This window comes from Beta vulgaris, chromosome 5 (genome assembly GCF_026745355.1).
Source record: "Beta vulgaris subsp. vulgaris cultivar EL10 chromosome 5, EL10.2, whole genome shotgun sequence".
In the NCBI taxonomy this organism is placed as follows: Eukaryota; Viridiplantae; Streptophyta; class Magnoliopsida; order Caryophyllales; family Amaranthaceae; genus Beta; species Beta vulgaris.
Genome location: NC_079206.1, coordinates 55,476,056 through 55,493,791, shown reverse-complemented (window position 1 = coordinate 55,493,791; position 17,736 = coordinate 55,476,056). Strand labels below are relative to the sequence as shown.

The following is a 17,736-nucleotide window of genomic DNA, read 5'->3' as shown; positions in this document are numbered from 1 at the left end:
AATTATGATGCAATTTTGTAGAATGGACGCTATGATTCGGATTTGTGTCACAATCATTGCATTAGGAGTTGAAGAGATTACTCACACCAATTGAAAGATTACCTTTAAGGATAGGTGGAGAAGGTGGTAGTGAATATATACATAGATTGTTACATGTTCATCCACATCTATTTAAAGAGCAATTAAGATTAGATAGAAATGTATTTTTACAATTGGTAACTTGTTTATCGGAAAAAAATTTACTATCAAGTGGTAGATTCATCGAAGTAGCGGAGCAAATAGGAATTTTTCTATATATTATGGCTAAAGGAAGTTCCTATCGTGATGTTGCTGATCGATTTCAACATTCAATTGCAACAATTAGTTTCTATTTCAAACAAGTATTGAAAGCAATGGTTCATCTGTCTACTGAGATCATAAGACCATATCAAGATTTGAATGAAGTGCCTGCACAAATAGCGCAAAACCAACTATATTGGCCATTCTTTAAGGTAACACTTCACACCACCTTATAATTTTACACTGCATTACTTGGCATATTATATCTTCTATCTAGAATGGCAATAACACATTATTTTTTGTTATGCTTTAAGGATTGTGTTGGAGCTCTAGATGGGACTCATATAAATGCACTTGTAAGCGACAATGATGGTATAGCATTTCGAGGACGCAAAGGAAACAAAATGTGGAATGTTTTGGCTGCATGTTCGTTTGATAGATTATTCACATTCGTCAATGTTGGATTTGAAGGGAGTGCTCATGATATCACGGTTGGAGTCATTGCTTAAGTGAACCCAAATTTCAATTTCCACACCCCCTGCAGGTATGAATAAGTAAAAAAAGTTTGTTTTATTGCAACTATAATACAAGAAAAAATATTTACATTTCATTTTTTAACAGGAAAATACTATTTGGTAGATGCTGGATATCCAAATACTATTGGATACTTGAGTCCAGTTAAAGTAAAAATATAAGATATCACATTCCTGAATTTCAAAATGGCCCCCTCCAGAAGGCATGCTAGAAAACTTTAATTATCGTCACTCATCTCTCCGTACTACAATTGAAAGATGTTTTGGAACCCTTAAAAAGAGATGGAAAATATTGTCAAACATGCCGAACATGGATGTCCCATATCAATTGGCTATTATGGTTTCTGCATTCACACTCCAAAATTTCATTCGATTGTATGAGTTGGATATACCGATATCAAGGACCGTAAATATTGCACCAAGTAGAGCAGATTATGATATGTTCAATGACTTGCGCAAGAAAGAAATGGATAGGGTGCAACTTCAAATAGCTGAAGAGATTTGGAATTCGGTAGAAAGGAATACCAGATCTAAATTTATAATTTGTATCTCGCACTTAGCTTATTTTGAAATGTAATCCGAATTAATAGTTTCGTTGTCATGAATTGAGCTATCATATTTATATATTTCTTATTTTTGCGCCAATCTTATGTTCTTAACACATGGCTTTTAATTTTTATTATTTAATAACAACAAAATAAAAAACAATGATATAATGAAATTTATAATAATAAGAATAAAATTAATAATAATTACTAACATAATGAATAATTACAACAACAATAATAATCCTTTTGAATAATAATAATGAGTTTTTAATTATAAGCATGATCTGATCTGATCTGATCTGAACTTATTTTTTCTGATCTGATCTGATCTGAACTTATTTTTTCTGATCTGATCTGATCTGATCTGATCTGATCTGATTAGATCTGAAATAAGCAAAAATAAGGTGAACTGAACATAGCCTTAAGAAGTGCGGGTTAGAATAAGTATTTTCAACCCGTTTAACTCATGCGATCAACTGCTTAACTCATTTAATTATATGAGTTAGGTAGGTTGATATTTAGAACTCAAAAATAACATATTCTAACTCGGTTAACTCACCTATGCGCATCAATCCCAAAAACATATCACTTGTCCAATGTTAGATTATGCGAGTGGAAGATACATGTACCACGCTTCAACCAAATATACTACATTTTGCGAGAAATAACCTTTTATAATTTTTTTGGCAACATAAAAACTTAAAGGTTTTATTTGCTACAAGCTTGCCTATTTTCAGGCATCGACCCTCTAATTATCGACGTTGACCAGCAACTTGAATGCTTTATCAAGTTTAATGATATGAAATTGTTAGGGGGGAAAAACAATTTCAATTAGCAAAGATAAGTTTTACTAAGTAGAAACCAGTTTCAGGATGATTGTAAAAATTAAAATTAATTTTATCTAATATTCGAGAACTTTGTAAACATCATAAAACAATACACTAGAAAAACAACAAAAAAGAAGAAACATATTTAACACGCAGAATATAATAATAAGTAAAACATTTATCATGTCTACAAAAAATCATTCTAAGTTGGTAAAAATTTCAGTTTTTTGAAGGGAACAACCAATTTGACTAACAAAGATAATGTGCATGCCAGCTTAATAGAAATCTAGTGGAAAAAAACGGACCCATTCTTTGTAAAAGAACATAGGTTTATGGATGATGCTGTGTATACTTAGGGTAGCGTTATTAAAAATAATATCATTTCATTCTTTCCAAATACCCCATATAATGAAGATGTATTTCTGTATTAATTTTTTATTGGCCTTCAACTTAGAAAGATTGTGTAACAATGATGGATTGGTGAGGCGATAGGGGAACCAATCGGTCATGGTGTCTAGGTCCTAGATGGAATTGAGTGATGGGCAACTCAGGAAAAGATGATCTATTGTTTCGTTGGCGTTGTTGCAGATGGTGCAGTTGCTAGATGGAACGATCTGCCTCTTAGCTAAAGTGTGACGAACACGTAGGCTGTCATGACATATTTGCCAAAGGAAGATTTGCATTTTTGGGGGAATTTGTAGTTTACAAATCCAATGGAATTCCTATATATCGTGTGGATTTGGTAAGTTATGTGCAATCCAGTTGGCTGATTTGATTGAGAATTGTCTTGTAGGAGACGAGCCCCAGATAGGTTCATGCGGAATAGGATGTAAAGGAATTGGGATACCCTTTATTAATTGAATAATGTTCTCAAGAAGCATGCATTTTAGTTGGCGAATATCCCAAGTGTGGTTGGGCAGGATGAATAAACTCAACTGAATTGAGATATCCGCTGACTGTTGAGAGGTCGGGAGTAAATTATAAAGGCTATCATTTGTGAACCAATTGTGTAGCCAAAATAAGATTTGTCTCTCGTCACTAATCTTCCAGCGAATCCCTTGTTGCAGGATATGCCGTTGTTTTAAAATGTTTTGCCAAATAGGGGAATCTTATGGCTTAGGTGAACAGGTGAAGAAGGAGTGTTGATGTAGATATTTAATCCTGATTAGTTGTACCCAAATATTAGTTGGGTCGGTAAGGATTTTCCAGCCCAGTTTGATTAGGAAATCTTGGTTCATTGGTCGTGTTTTCCTGAGACCTAGTCCCCCTTGCGATTTTGGTGTGCATATTTTGTCCCATGCAACTAATGGGGTACTATTTTTCTCTTTGTTTTGCCGCCAGAAAAACTTTCGATGGATTGAGTCGATAGACTTAGCAATGTGAGAAGGTAGCAAGGTGGATGCACAAGTATAAGAAGGGAGGGATTCGAATTAACGTGACTCTCCTTGCTTTGGATAGAAATCCAGCTTCCCATAAGTTGATTTGTTCTTCCATTTTAGTAACTATGGAACGTAAATCTGTTTTGGTAGGATAAAAAGAGCTGAAGAATACACCAAGATATCGTCCCAGATAAAATTTGGGGAGCATATTTAATTGTCGGGCTAGAGTTGTTTTCCTTGGAGGGTGGGCATGTTTTGAGAAGACAATGAATGATTTGTGGAAATTAAATAGTTGACCTGATAAGTTGCAGAAATTATCTAAAGTAGACTTTAAGCTTCAACAAGCCTTCGTGGAAGCCTTACAAAATAGTAAACTATCATCAGCAAACATAAGGCACGGTATGTTGGCTTATCTGGGTGGATTTTGAATCTGATTCCCAAGCCTCTAGTGTGTGATTGCAGAGTTAGTTTCCGTATTAAAACCTCCATGCAAAGGATGAAAAGGTAAGGTGATCGATAGTGGATCACCTTGACAAAGTCCCCTGGATGGTCGGAACCAAGGGGAGGTTTCCCCATTGACCTTTAAGGAATAAGAAACATTGGTGACACATTCTTTAATCCAACGTATCCAGATGGTTGTGAAGCCAAAAGATCGGAGGACGGCCCACAGAAAATCCCATTTAATGCGGTCATAAGCTTTTTCCATGTTTAATTAATTTGATAGCGCACCATTCTGTTTTATTGTGTGACTTTTGAAAAGTATTTAGAGCTTCTTGAGCTAGGAGCAGGTTATCATGAATGGATCTGTCTTTAGAAAAAGCATTTTGTAATGGGCTAATTTATCATTGTAAAATGGGTCGTAGGCGGTTGACAATTAATTTGGATATGCCTTTGTAGACAGTGATAATTAAGTTGATTGGTCGAAAATGATCTGGTGATTCGGGAGTATCATTTTTTGGAATGAGGGTAATAATAGTATGATTCAGGGATGGCAGGAGTTTTCCGTGGTGGAAAAAGCATTGTATTCCGAGGACAATATCTTTTTCAGTGATGGGCCAATAAGCTTGAAAGAATTTAGCCCCGTAGATGTCCGATCCCGGAGCAAATTGTGGAGGTTAGTATCAAAGATGGCGTCCTTTATTTCGGTGGGGGTGATTGGGGCTAGAAGTGAGTCAGAGTCAGTTTGGGAAATAAAAGGGGTGAGAAAACTTAAATCAATTGTTCTTGTGGTGAGGACGTTGGAATTGAATCTTTTTTTTGAAGGAATTGGTGAGTAGTTGAGTTAGTTCTTGTTGTGAGTTGACCCAATTATCAAGATCATTCTTTAGTCTGAATATCATTGTAGATGTGCGTATCTTTTTCATTTTATTATGAAAGTATCTTGACCTCCAATCACCTTGGGTCAGCCATGTTTTCTGAGCGGTTTTACCCCATGCTTTGTGATTGAAGAGTAGTAATTTTTCCTTTTGTAGAAGTAGTATATTGATGTGTTTGATCCAGATAGAGTTGTAAGGCTGGGACCAGAGTTTAGATTGTAATTCTTGGATTTTGTTGTCGTCTGCGTGGAGTTTGTTAGCCGTATGTCTATACTTAGATTTGGTCCAAACTTTAAGATCTGTTTTGGTGCGTATTAGTTTCTGTTGGATTCTGAAAAATCGAGAGCCGGTGAAGTTGGTAGTGCAATGTTTCTTTACAATTGTGTGTGAGTCTTGGTCAAGGATCCAAAAATTCTGAAATCGAAACTGTGGTACTTTAATTAGAGGGCTTTGATTAGTAGAGAATATGATGGGTGTGTGGTCGGATACCGTAAAGTTTTCGTAAGTTAGTGTAGACTCAATGAAGTCATTAAAGAATTTGGGAAAATTTGTCAGAAACCACCTTTTATAATCACTTTTTTGTGAGAAACCACCTTTTAAAATTAATTAGCCACCTCTTTGGTTCTTTTTTTTGTTGGAAGCCACCACTTGCCGGAATCCGGCGTTGACCATCAGATTTTCGCTATTTTTTTCCAGATCTTCGCCATTTCTTCCACCTGAGATGTCGGGGGATGCGAGGGAGGAGATGGGCTTAGGGTTGGGAGGGTGGGGATGGTCGTGGGGGGGTGTTTGCCGGCAGGTTACGAGGGAGGAGGGGGGTTGCCGGGGGATGCGAGAGTGAGAGTGGGTTGCCGGGAATGCGAGGGGGGAGGAGGGAGAAAGATAAAAGGGGAAAAATGGCGAAAATCTGATGGTCAACTCCGGAAAATCGAAGTCAATGCCGGATTCCGGCAAGTGGTGGCTTCCAACAAAAAGAAGAACCAAAAAGGTGGCTAATTAACCAAATTTTTTTGAAAGGTGGTTTCTCACAAAAAAGTGATTATAAAAGGTGGTTTCTGACAAATTTTCCAAGAATTTGTTATTGGCAATAGCTCTATACAGTCGTTCATAGATATGTAAGTTATTGGCGAGACCCTTCCAAGAGTATGCTTGTTGCGCGCAAGGAATATCAATAGCGGAGTGCGGGGTAAGTAAATCCGACAAGCTTTGTAATTGGTTAGGTCTAATAGGGGGCCCACCAAGTTTGTCTTGGTGGAGGATCATCTCATTGAAGTCGCCTATTAGGAGCCAAGGATGACCGACATTAGCTAAACAATTATTGAGAAAAGACCAGAAGATGTTTTTATCAGATGATTGCGCAGGACAGTATGTGTCAAAAATATTGTAGATCGGGTTGTTGGGCTTATAAAGGATTTGTAATTCCAGTAGGCGAGCATTAGTGACATGATTTTGCATAGTAATATTGTTGTTATTCCAACAAACCCAGATGCCTTCTAAGTGGTTAACTGGATCGACAATGAGAGTGTTGTGAAAGTGTTAACGCTTTGAGAATTTTTCTGCTATTAGCGAAGTTTGTTAAAGTTTCAATGACAAAGATAATATCCGGGTTGTACTTATTTTCAGGTAGATGAGTTCAGTCAGTGGCTTGGGGCTTTTTCCCCTCTTGTATGTTCCAACTTAGAATTTTCATTTATATAATTTTGTTAAGATAACGATAGGGTGGGCACTGGCTCACCAAAGAGCGAGGAATCGGAAGGTGTAAGGCCCGAGAAGGTTCCGAAGAGAGTTTACCTGCACAGAAGGAGAAGTTCGTTAAGGGGTGGAAAAACACCCTTGTCAAGCGAGTGTCGATCACTCGGTTCTTTATGCTATTGCCAGCTTGATCGCAAGAAAGGGGGCCTTGACCCAAGAGAGACTTACCAAATTTTGTAGGCTGGGGCCCCAAGAGAGGTGGTGCATTTGAGGTTGGTAGGCAGAGCCGTCGAGTGTAAGCAGCAAGGCCCAATGTGTTGTTGGTCCATGGGCAATTTAGGCATAGTAGGGTTGGGTGGGCAGGCCTTTGAAGAAGGTTTGCCTAATGGGCCTGAGATCGAAGTTCATCGAATTGCAGATGGCTTTAGGAGTTGTAGCCATTAAAACAGATGTGGGGTATCATAAGGGAGCCAATGTGGATCTGGGCATGTGTAGATGTTTGGGCTTTAAGAGGATCATGTACATCTAAAAAAGAATGAGTGAGGAGTAAAGTTGGGTAGGGTCCTGTAATTTTATCGTGCAAAAAAGATGGATGAGTGCAGAGAAACAAAATTTGATGTGATGGCATTAAAATAAACAAACTCAGTAAAATAAATTAATGACTTCCTTGCTTTGATATCAATCAATAATGATACATAAGTCATTACAAAAGTGTTAATTAGGGCATTGTTATGATAAGAAAATAAGATTAATTAGTAATTCTGCATGCTAAAGTTAAAAAAGAAAGGAGCTGAATTCCTCCATAGTAACCCAAAAAGGAGGATAATTCTGACATAAACTTGACCGATTTGTTGCGAAAGAGGTGCCTTCAAACTCATTCTGTTTGCGGCGTTTGGCATCACCATCAGCAGTAGAGGAGGAGGAAGAAGGAGCCACAGTCATCCGAGCATCAAAAAGGACTTCGGAGTAGTGGTGGATAACACCTAGAGCATTGAGGAAATCAACATCTAATTCATCAGAAGTGTCCTCGATGAGGAGAGGATCAATTGGAGGTAATTACGGAGGAAGCAGTGGAGGATTGAGGTGTATACCATCCTCCGTATTAATTTGGAATTTCGCAACAGAAGCGAAAGCATTAGTAGTAGGGACTGAATCAACAAAGTGGGATGAAGCAGGGGGGATTGAAGATGATTTTTTTACAAGTTAGATTACGTTCACTTTGGTGTTTCGGTGAAGGGTTGTTGGGTTGGAACTTTTTCCCTTTGAAAGGGGTGCGGTAGGAGAACCTAGGTCGTCCATAGCGTTGGGGTTTAACGAAAAATCAATCATTGTTCTCACTAGGGGTGGGGGTGGTGGATTGATATTGCTTGCCTCAAGTTTTGCCACAACTAGTTCGAGGCAGGGTGTCGGTTTGTTAGGGCAAAGGGCTAGAGTATGGTCATTGTTCCCACAACGTGCACAAACCTCATGGACTCCCTCGTAAGATAGGAAGAATTCAGATGATTCATAGTCGGAGGTCATAGTAATGGAGCGTGGGATGGGCTTAGTGATATTGATGTTTAAACAGACATGGATAAACAAGGCTCAATCGTCATTTTGGAGGGTGACGCGGTCAAGTTTGATGAGATGACCAATTTTGTGAGTTAAGGTTGCAAGGTGATTCCAAAACCACTATTCATTGGGTATGGGATTATGACCCATTGGTCATCATGAGTGATGTTATGGAAGAATGGTTTGAAGAATGGTCTCCAAGGAAGGAGGACGAAGTTGAGACATTGGACAAACCAAGGCCTCTTCTCCCATACTTCGCTTTTGTCCATGGGTTGGAGAACTGAATTAGGAACCATCCACTGACGAGACGACGAAGCGAGAACTCACCATGAATGAAGTTCCAATCACGCTTAAGGCGGTATGTGACAGCGGATATGGGTATTGGATCCCCCCAAAGTTTTCCAAGAAGGCACGAAGTGTTATAGTGGGCTAGTTAAGAATCATCAAGAGATGGGGCTACAACATGACATTGGGGGTAGGTGGATTTGAAACATTTAGGCCAGTAGCACCTGAGTCCCTTGGTTGAGGGGGAGGGGGGATGGTTGTGGTTGTCACCAGCCACACTAGCATAGCATGAGGTGGTTGGGGGGGGGGAGTGACCAGTGGTAATTGGATGGGAAAAGGACCTATCAAGATTAACAGGAATGGTATCATTGGAGCCAACGGACTTGAGGACTAAGGCATAGCTCGGTGCAGGTGGAGTATCTGACATGAAAGGAGAAAAGTTGAAGCCTAAGATTATTATGGACATAGTAGAGGAAGAGAGTTGGTGAGATGGGGTAGAGGAATTGACGAAAGCTTGAACCTTTATATAGTGCTTAAAATAGAGGGGGAGAGCAATGAAGTAAAGTGTAATGGGTGTGAAGAAATTCAGACTAGGAGAAGACGAGGGAGTAGTGACATTAGTCCCCAAGAAAACACTCATTAACACCCAACAAAAGCAAGGAGACAAGCAATTAATCATGTAATTGGCTGATAATAGCATTAAAAAACTTAAAAGTGGAGGGGGGGGGGGTAAGGTTGCTTATCTGGAAATGGTGAGGAGTAGTCGAATCGTTGGACGAGCATCTTGATAGGGGATTGGCCTTCTTACATTGCTTGAGCAAGGAAGAAAAATTGATTTTGTGCAGTAAAATTCGCCAGAGGTCGGATATTTTCCTGATTTCGCAAAAGTGGGAGCTTTCACCTATGGATGATGAGGATGGTTAATTATGGCTTTGGTAAATTTTGTCTTTAATGCGTTGTTTGTTGGTGCTAATCTTGTGGAAAATGGTGCAAGAAGTTTCGGATAGACGTAGGAAAGGGGTAATTATGAGGGCTAGGGACATAATTGCATTTGACTCGAAGTGGGCTATGTTAGTGGAGAGCTACAAATTGTGGGTAGCCATGGAAGAAGGATTGGTGGAGAAAACCAATTGAGGGAGGTGATGGATTTTCTCGGGGAAAGGTCTAGGATTTTCCCTTTTTTTCCTTCGTTTCTTTCTTTTCTTTTTTCTCTCTATCTAGAAGGCTGATATGGACTGCATTGAAATGGTCCCTACTGCCTACTGTACACAATGTAAAGCAACAAAATACAGAGTTACATTATAATTTGTATTGTGGAACTTTTTTATAGTCTTTTTTAGGGGAAAAAAAAAACTCTAAAAATGTTCCACAATACAAATTACATGTGATGATATTATAATATTGCCGCACTTTATACCATACTTTATTACTCTAGTCTCTCGGTCATTAGGTGTACTTTTCATGAATCATAGTAACAATCATGACAAGCTTTTAACTCATTTACTCCATTTCCTAATTCCTATCACTCCATGCCTCACACAGTCGTAACTCTTCGTCTCCCCCTCCCCCCGGGATTTTAAATTTTTCTTTTTAATTATTTTCTCTTTCACAACTTCAAATCTATGCTTACACTTATATTAAATCTTTCACAATTCTTATTTTTCTGATTGGAATTTTGTTATGCTTGATGTGTTCATTATTCATCGATTATTTACTCTAATCCCCTTAGTTTTGATAGTCGATTTGGGTTCTTTCGAGCTCTTTTCTTGTGAATTTGATGTGTTTGGAGTTCTTGTCGTGTTTTGCAGGTTTTGATGCGGATTTGGTACTTTGCACCTTTATCGGAGTCGCAACACGGAAGTCTAGCAGTCACACAAGGTCCAAGGCATATCCAGAAGACCGAATGAGCGTTTTGGTTGGATTCCACGAAGAAAAAGACGAGGAAACACCTTCGCCTGGTCGACCGGGCGCGTGGCCCGACCGGGCGAAGTTTCATACTTAGCCACCAGCAGCGTTCGAAGAAGAAACCGCTTACGCGCCCGACCGGGCGAACTTCAACACTTGGGATTTTTCATCCTTTATTTCACCCGGTCAACCGGGCGATCAGACGAAGAAAAACGCTTACGCGCCCGACCGGGCGGATTTCGCCCGGTTGACCGGGCGGAATTTTTCATTCGTCGTAAGTCTGCGATCACCGTCGCCTGACCGGGCGGACTCTCAGGACGCGATTTTTCGGGTTTTTTAGCCGGTTTTGTAATTAGTATAAATAGGTTTTTAGTATTTTCGTAAACCTATCTTATTTTCTACGTTTTTTAGGGCCAAACACTTAGTATTTTCTCTACTTTTGTTGAACTTTTACATTGGAAGATTATATAGATCGTCGATTTCCTTTTCCATCGTTCTTCAATCATTTGGTATTCTTCTCTACTTAGTTTAATTTCATGAATTCTTTTACTTTGATTATGTTTATCGTTTTCAATATCATCATGAGTGAGTAGTCTATTTCTAGGGTTTAGAGAGGGAAGCCATGTTTATACCTTTTTGATTGTGATTTGATGTTCTTCAATAATTGGATTGAATTAGAATAATTCCTATTGATTTGTTATACTTGCTTAATTCATGTAATTGCGCAATATCATGAGTTATGTTTAGCTAATAAGAATTAGAATCGAAAGATCATATTCATTAGAGGCTTATTACAATAGGTAGATTTGATTATGTTGAGCGACCGTACTGGCATATGTTAATCTAGGAGTTGTTAATGCCTGACCAAGGATTAACGAAATTACTTCATTATTTGAATCTCAATCCAAGTGTTGTTGAATTATATTATATTGATTAAACTGGTATAAGCATGGTGGACCGATCGATTGCCCTAGGTTTTTATTATTTTGATAAAATCCCATTTTTCTGCGTTCTAGTTCATTCTAGCTAGTTATTAATTCCTCAATTATTTTCCTCTCTGGAAGTAGTTAGATAATTGATATAAATCTGTAGAACTCCTCTCCCTGTGGATCGACCCGTATTTGCCAGTTTCTGCTAAACAGACACCGTGCACTTGCGGTATATTTTAAAACCCATCAAGTTTTTGGCGCCGTTGCCGGGGAGACGGCTAGTTTCTATAGCTTTCTGATTAATTATTTGACTATTTCTGCTGTCTCATTGGAACTTCAAGTTCCAATTGAGGCCATCTCACTGCACATTTTTCTTTGTTTCTTTTATGCCCAGGTCTAAAAGAACAGGTTCTCCAGTTCAGACTGATCCTGATCTTGAGAAAACCATCCGGCAGCTCAAGAAGACACAAAAGAAGAAAAAGCAGTCTGCTAATCAGAAAAAAGCCACGGAAGAACCAACTGAACCAATTATGCCTCCTAAGTCGCTGAAATCTTATGGGGTACCTTCTCCTGGCAATGTTCCCACAGGCCCTACTATGCCTGATATACAAGCAGTCAACTTCGAAATCAAGCCTGGCCTCATCAACATGATCCAGCAGAATCAATTTGGTGGCCATCCATCTGAAGACCCTGCAAATCATTTACAACGGTTTCAACAGCTTTGTCGTACCGTTAAGCACCAAGGGGTCACTCCTGATCAGTTGAAGGTTATGGTCTTTGAATTTTCACTAAAGGACAAGGCACAGAAGTGGCTGAATGATGTTAATGAAACTGAGTGGAGTGCTATATCTGAAGCATTCCTGAAAGAGTACTACCCTCCCACCAAAACTGCAGAAATAAGACACAAGCTTGCCACCTTCCAACAAGAACCTGATGAAACATTGAAGGAAGCATGGAATAGATTTAAGGATCTGCAGAAAGAATGCCCACACCACAATCTGGATAAGTGGTTCATCACCCAAGCATTCTACAATGGTCTACAACCTCATATCAAGAGCACGATTGATTCATCTGCAGGGGGTGTCTTCCTAGATAAGGGGTAGATGAAGGATACGATTTTCTGGCCAACTTAGCAGCAAATGATCATAGCTCCTCCAGGACTACTACAAGAAGAAGTTGGATGCTGATGCATATGCTTTGTTGTCCTCACAAGTAGCACAGTTGAGCATGAAGATGGACTCATTGAAATCTTCGCAGTCCACTACTCCTCCATGAGTATTAATGCGATGTCCTCCATGGCTCCTATTACTTCCTCCTTTTGTGAAGTGTGTGGTATTCAAGGCACTTTGGTCATGATTGTTCCTACAGTCAACCTGATCCTAATCAGATGGAGCATGCCAATGCTTTTCAGCAGAGACCACACAACCCCTATTCCAACACTTACAACCCAGGTTGGAGAGATCACCCCAATTTCTCCTATAAGAGCAACAATGTCCAAAATCCTCAACCTCCACCACAATCTTCCTACCAACCACCACATCAAAACCCACCACAACATGCTGCTAGACCACCATATTATCAAGGGGCTCCTCAGAACCCCCTCCTGGTTTCAATAGGCCTTCACCCCAAGGCTATCAGCAGCAAGCTCCTCATAATAACAGCTCTCAAGAGCCTACTATGTCTGATCTAATGAAAATGATGGTTTCTATGCAGAAAAATCATGAGGAGAGCATCAAGGAGCTGAAGAACACCACCAAGCATTTGGAGACTCAACTTGCTCAGGTGGCTGGAAACAATGCACAAAGGCAACCAGGTCATCTGCCGGGGCAACCAATTCCTAAAGAAACCGCTAATGCTGTCACTCTTCGAAGCGGTACACAATATGATGCCCCACCTATGCCTACTGATGATTCAATACCTCCAGTTCAGAATGATGCTGTGGATGACAATGAAGGTGAGGATAGCTCCAGAACTGAAGTTGAGCGCGGGAAAGTGGATGACGCAGAGAAACGCAAGGAGAAGGTTACTGATTCTCTACCCTCCACATACCTTTCCCCCATAGGATGCAAAAATCAAAGGTCGATCAACAACTTGGTAAATTTATGTCTATGGTCAAAAATCTTGAGGTAACAGTTCCTTTCACTGATTTAATTTCTCAAGTACCTGTGTATGCCAAGTTTCTGAAAGATATGATAACTAAAAAGAAAGATTTTGGTGGGATAGATAGGGTTGCTTTAACTGAAGAATGCAGTGCTGTTCTGCAAAATAAAATTCCACCCAAATTAAAAGATCCTGGTAGTTTTTCCATCCCTTGTCATGTGGGTGCTCTGTTTATAGATAAGGCTTTGTGTGATCTAGGTGCTAGTGTGTCTGTTATGCCTTTATCCGTCTGTAATAAACTGAACTTGGGTGCTTTAAAGTGCACACAGATTACTTTACAGATGGCTGATCGATCTGTGAAGTATCCTTTGGGTATTTTAGAGGATGTCCCTGTTAGAGTTGGAAAATTTTATATTCCTGTGGACTTTGTAGTACTTGATATGGAAGAAGATAGTCAAATTCCCATTATTTTGGGTAGACCTTTTTATGTACTGCTGGTGCTGTTATTGATGTAAAATCTGGCTCTCTAACTTTGAGTGTTGGTGATGATACTATTACTTTTTTCAGTTAACCAATGCTATTAAGTCCCCTATGCTTGAGCACACATGTTGCAGGATTGACATACTCGATGAGATCTCTGGAGTTAGTTTTTCACAATTTCTGTCTGATGAATTATTGGAGACAAGTCTTGATCTCACTGATGATCTTGACATTGATACGGTAGCAGATTGTAAGGTAATGGAGACTATTTGCTCTACTTCCGAACCTCAGGTAAAGAAGTTAGAACTTAAACCTTTACCTTCTCATCTCAAATATGCATTTCTTGATGATGCTGAGGAATGTCCTGTGATTGTCAGTACTAAACTCACAGATAGCCAGCTTTCACAACTTCTTACAGTGCTTCGCATGCACAAGAAGGCTATTGGGTATAGTATTGATGATCTAAAGGGCATTAGTCCTGATTTCTGCATGCATAGAATTAATTTGGAAGAAAATCACCGCCCTTGCATACAACCTCAAAGACGTTTGAATCCTAATATGCAAGAGGTGGTGAAAAAGGAAATTATGAAACTACTTGAGCGGGCATCATCTACCCCATCTCAGATTCTAAGTGGGTGAGCCCGGTTCAAGTTGTTCCTAAAAAGGGGGGGACTACTGTTGTTAAGAATGATAAGGATGAACTAATTCCTACTCGTACTGTTACAGGTTGGCGGATGTGTATTGACTATCGCAGATTAAACATTGCCACTCTGAAAGATCATTTCCCTCTCCCTTTTATTGATCAGATGTTAGAAAGATTAGCAAAACATAACTTTTTCTGTTATTTGGATGGATATTCAGGTTTCTTTCAGATTCCCATTCACCCAGCTGATCAGGAGAAGACGACGTTCACTTGCCCCTATGGCACTTTTGCATATCGCAGAATGCCATTTGGTTTGTGCAACGCCCCTGCCACATTTCAGAGATGTATGATGGCCATTTTTTCTGATTTCATTGAAAATATCATGGAGGTATTTATGGATGATTTTAGTGTTTATGGTTCTGACTTTGATGTGTGTTTGCATAATCTCTCTCAAATTCTGAAACGTTGTTCTGAGGTTAATCTGGTTCTTAATTGGGAAAAGTGCCACTTTATGGTGAATGATGGAGTGGTACTTGGACATCTCATATCTGAGCGTGGCATCCAGGTGGACAGAGCAAAAATTGAGGTGATTGAGAAACTTCCTCCTCCTGTGAATGTCAAGGGAGTGAGAAGTTTTCTGGGTCACGCGGGTTTTTATCGCAGATTTATAAAAGACTTTTCAAAAATTGCGAAACCCCTTACTCAATTGTTGCTCAAGGATGCCACCTTTGATTTTACTGATGCGTGTGTGGAGTCTTTTGACAGGATTAAGGAAGCATTGATCACTGCCCCTATCATACAACCTCCAGACTGGAGTCTTCCTTTCGAGATCATGTGTGATGCTAGCGATTATGCGGTTGGTGCTGTGCTTGGTCAACGGAAAAACAAAGTCCTCCATGCCATCTACTATGCCAGCAAGACCTTAGATGAGGCCCAGGTCAACTATGCTACTACAGAGAAAGAATTGTTGGCCATTGTGTATGCTCTTGACAAGTTTCGGACCTACCTCATAGGTTCGAAAGTGATTGTTCATACTGACCATGCTGCGCTAAAGTATCTCTTGGCCAAGAAGGAGGCCAAACCACGACTTATTCGATGGATATTGTTACTACAAGAGTTTGATCTGGAGATCCGTGACAAGAAGGGTGCTGAGAATGTAGTTGCAGATCATCTCTCCCGGTTGAGGTTTGAGTCAAGTGCTGACGGTCCCATAGATGATGCTTTTCCAGATGACCATCTTTTCGCTGTGTCTACTCAATCTCCATGGTATGCTGATTTTGCTAATTATTGTGTTAGTGGTTCTCATCCTCCTGATTTGACATCCAACAGCGCAAGAAGTTCTATCACGATGCCAAGCATTATTTTTGGGATGACCCCCTCTTATACAAGAAGTGTTCAGATGGCTTGTTCCGACGATGTATAGCTGATTGGGAGATAGTTGGCATTCTCCAACATTGTCATAGTATGCCTTGCAGTGGACATCTGGGCTCACAAGCCACCGCTTATAGAGTTCTCCAGAGTGGTTTTTATTGGCCTACCATTTTTAAAGATGCTCGTGTTTTTTGTCTCTCTTGTGATGAATGTCAACGAACGGGTAATATTTCAAAGAGGCAGGAGATGCCCCAGATGGGTATTTTGGAGATTGAACCCTTTGATGTATGGGGTATTGATTTCATGGGACCTTTCCCTTCTTCTTGTGGGAACAGGTATATCTTGGTTGCTGTGGACTATGTGACTAAGTGGGTTGAAGCTGTGGCTTCCATTACCAATGATTCTAAGGTAGTCATGAAGCTCTTCAAGAAGGTCATTTTCCCTCGATTCGGAGTCCCGAGAGTCTTGATCAGTGATGGGGGATCTCACTTTCACCAGCGCACTTTCAAAGCTTTACTGAAGAGATATGGAGTCACTCACAAAGTTGGTTTAGCCTATCATCCTCAGACTAGTGGTCAAGTTGAAGTCTCCAATCGTCAGATCAAGCGCATTTTGGAGAAGGTAGTCAACAGGTCAAGGAAGGATTGGTCACAAAAATTGGATGATACTCTGTGGGCTCTGAGAACTGCTTTTAAGACACCTCTAGGAACCACCCCATATCGATTAGTCTATGGCAAAGCTTGTCATTTACCAGTTGAAATGGAGTATCTCTCAGCTTGGGCAGTTAAAGAAATTAATTTGGATTTGGAGGCTGCAGGGGAAGCAAGACTTCTTCAACTGAATGAGTTAGATGAGCTTCGACTGGAAGCATATGAAAACCACAAACTCTACAAGGAGCAAACCAAACGATTTCATGACAAGATGATTGTAAAGCGGGAGTTTCATGTTGGTGACAAAGTCCTATTATACAACTCTAGACTGAGGCTTTTTCCTGGAAAGCTTAAGTCAAATGGTCTGGACCTTTTGTCGTCACTGACGTGAAAACACATGGAGCTATTGAAGTGGCCAATGCAGCTGGAACGAAGTTTAAAGTGAATGGGCAGTCTGAAACTGTACCATGAGGGCGCCTTCATCGGCCAAGTAGAGGTTATGTACCTCGACACTCCCTGATTTTGAGAAGAGGTACTAAGGTCGTGCGGGACCATCTAAACCAGCGCTTTGCGGGAGGCAACCCGTCTTTTCTTTTCTTCTTTTGTTAGTTTTGATTTTTGTTTTCTTTTGATTTTTTTAGTTTACTTTCTTAGTGTGGTGAGGGAGAGTGTACTGATATTTGGACGAGTCTAGTGTGTGCAGGAGGCAAATTTACGGACTTGGAAAAATTTTGACGGAAAAACGCGCAAAATTGAAATCGCCCGGTCGACCGGGCGAATTCGCCCGACCGGGCGCGCAAGCACTTTTCCACATCGCGAACGAAAAAAACGCGAGAACAAGTAACGTACTTATCGCCCGGTCGACCGGGCGCGCAAGCGTTTTTGGAGGATATATTGCCCGGCCAACCGGGCGAAACAAATGTGAAAAAACTGGAAATCGCCCGACCGGGCGGAATTTCCTTCACTTGCGATTGCCCAGCTTCGAGAAGAACGCAGAAATCCGAAAAAAAAGATTTCGCCCGGTCGACCGGGCGGGTCGGCCCGACCGGGCGAAATCCCCCGACAGCTTTTCTTAACCCTCGAATTCACCTTCCTTTTCATTCTTTCTTTTTCCTTCTCTCACAACTTCATCTTCTCCAAACCCTTGTTTTCTCTCTCCTCACTACCTCCATCTCCATACCTTCTCCTACCTCTCTTCTCTCACCAATCTCATCCCTTCCTTCAAATTTTCTTCACTTTTTCTTCATC

At 40.2% G+C, this 17,736-nt stretch overlaps 1 non-coding gene and 1 pseudogene across 1 annotated transcript; one reads left to right on the top strand and one right to left on the bottom strand.

Annotated features, from left to right (window-relative positions):
- Positions 1 to 299: 299 nt before the first annotated feature.
- On the top strand, positions 300 to 17,704 carry LOC130591462 (uncharacterized; annotated as a pseudogene).
- Positions 12,138 to 12,244, bottom strand: LOC125498024 (small nucleolar RNA R71). Its single transcript, XR_007274795.1, has one exon. It is a non-coding gene; the product is annotated as a small nucleolar RNA R71 (small nucleolar RNA).
- Positions 17,705 to 17,736: the final 32 nt, after the last annotated feature.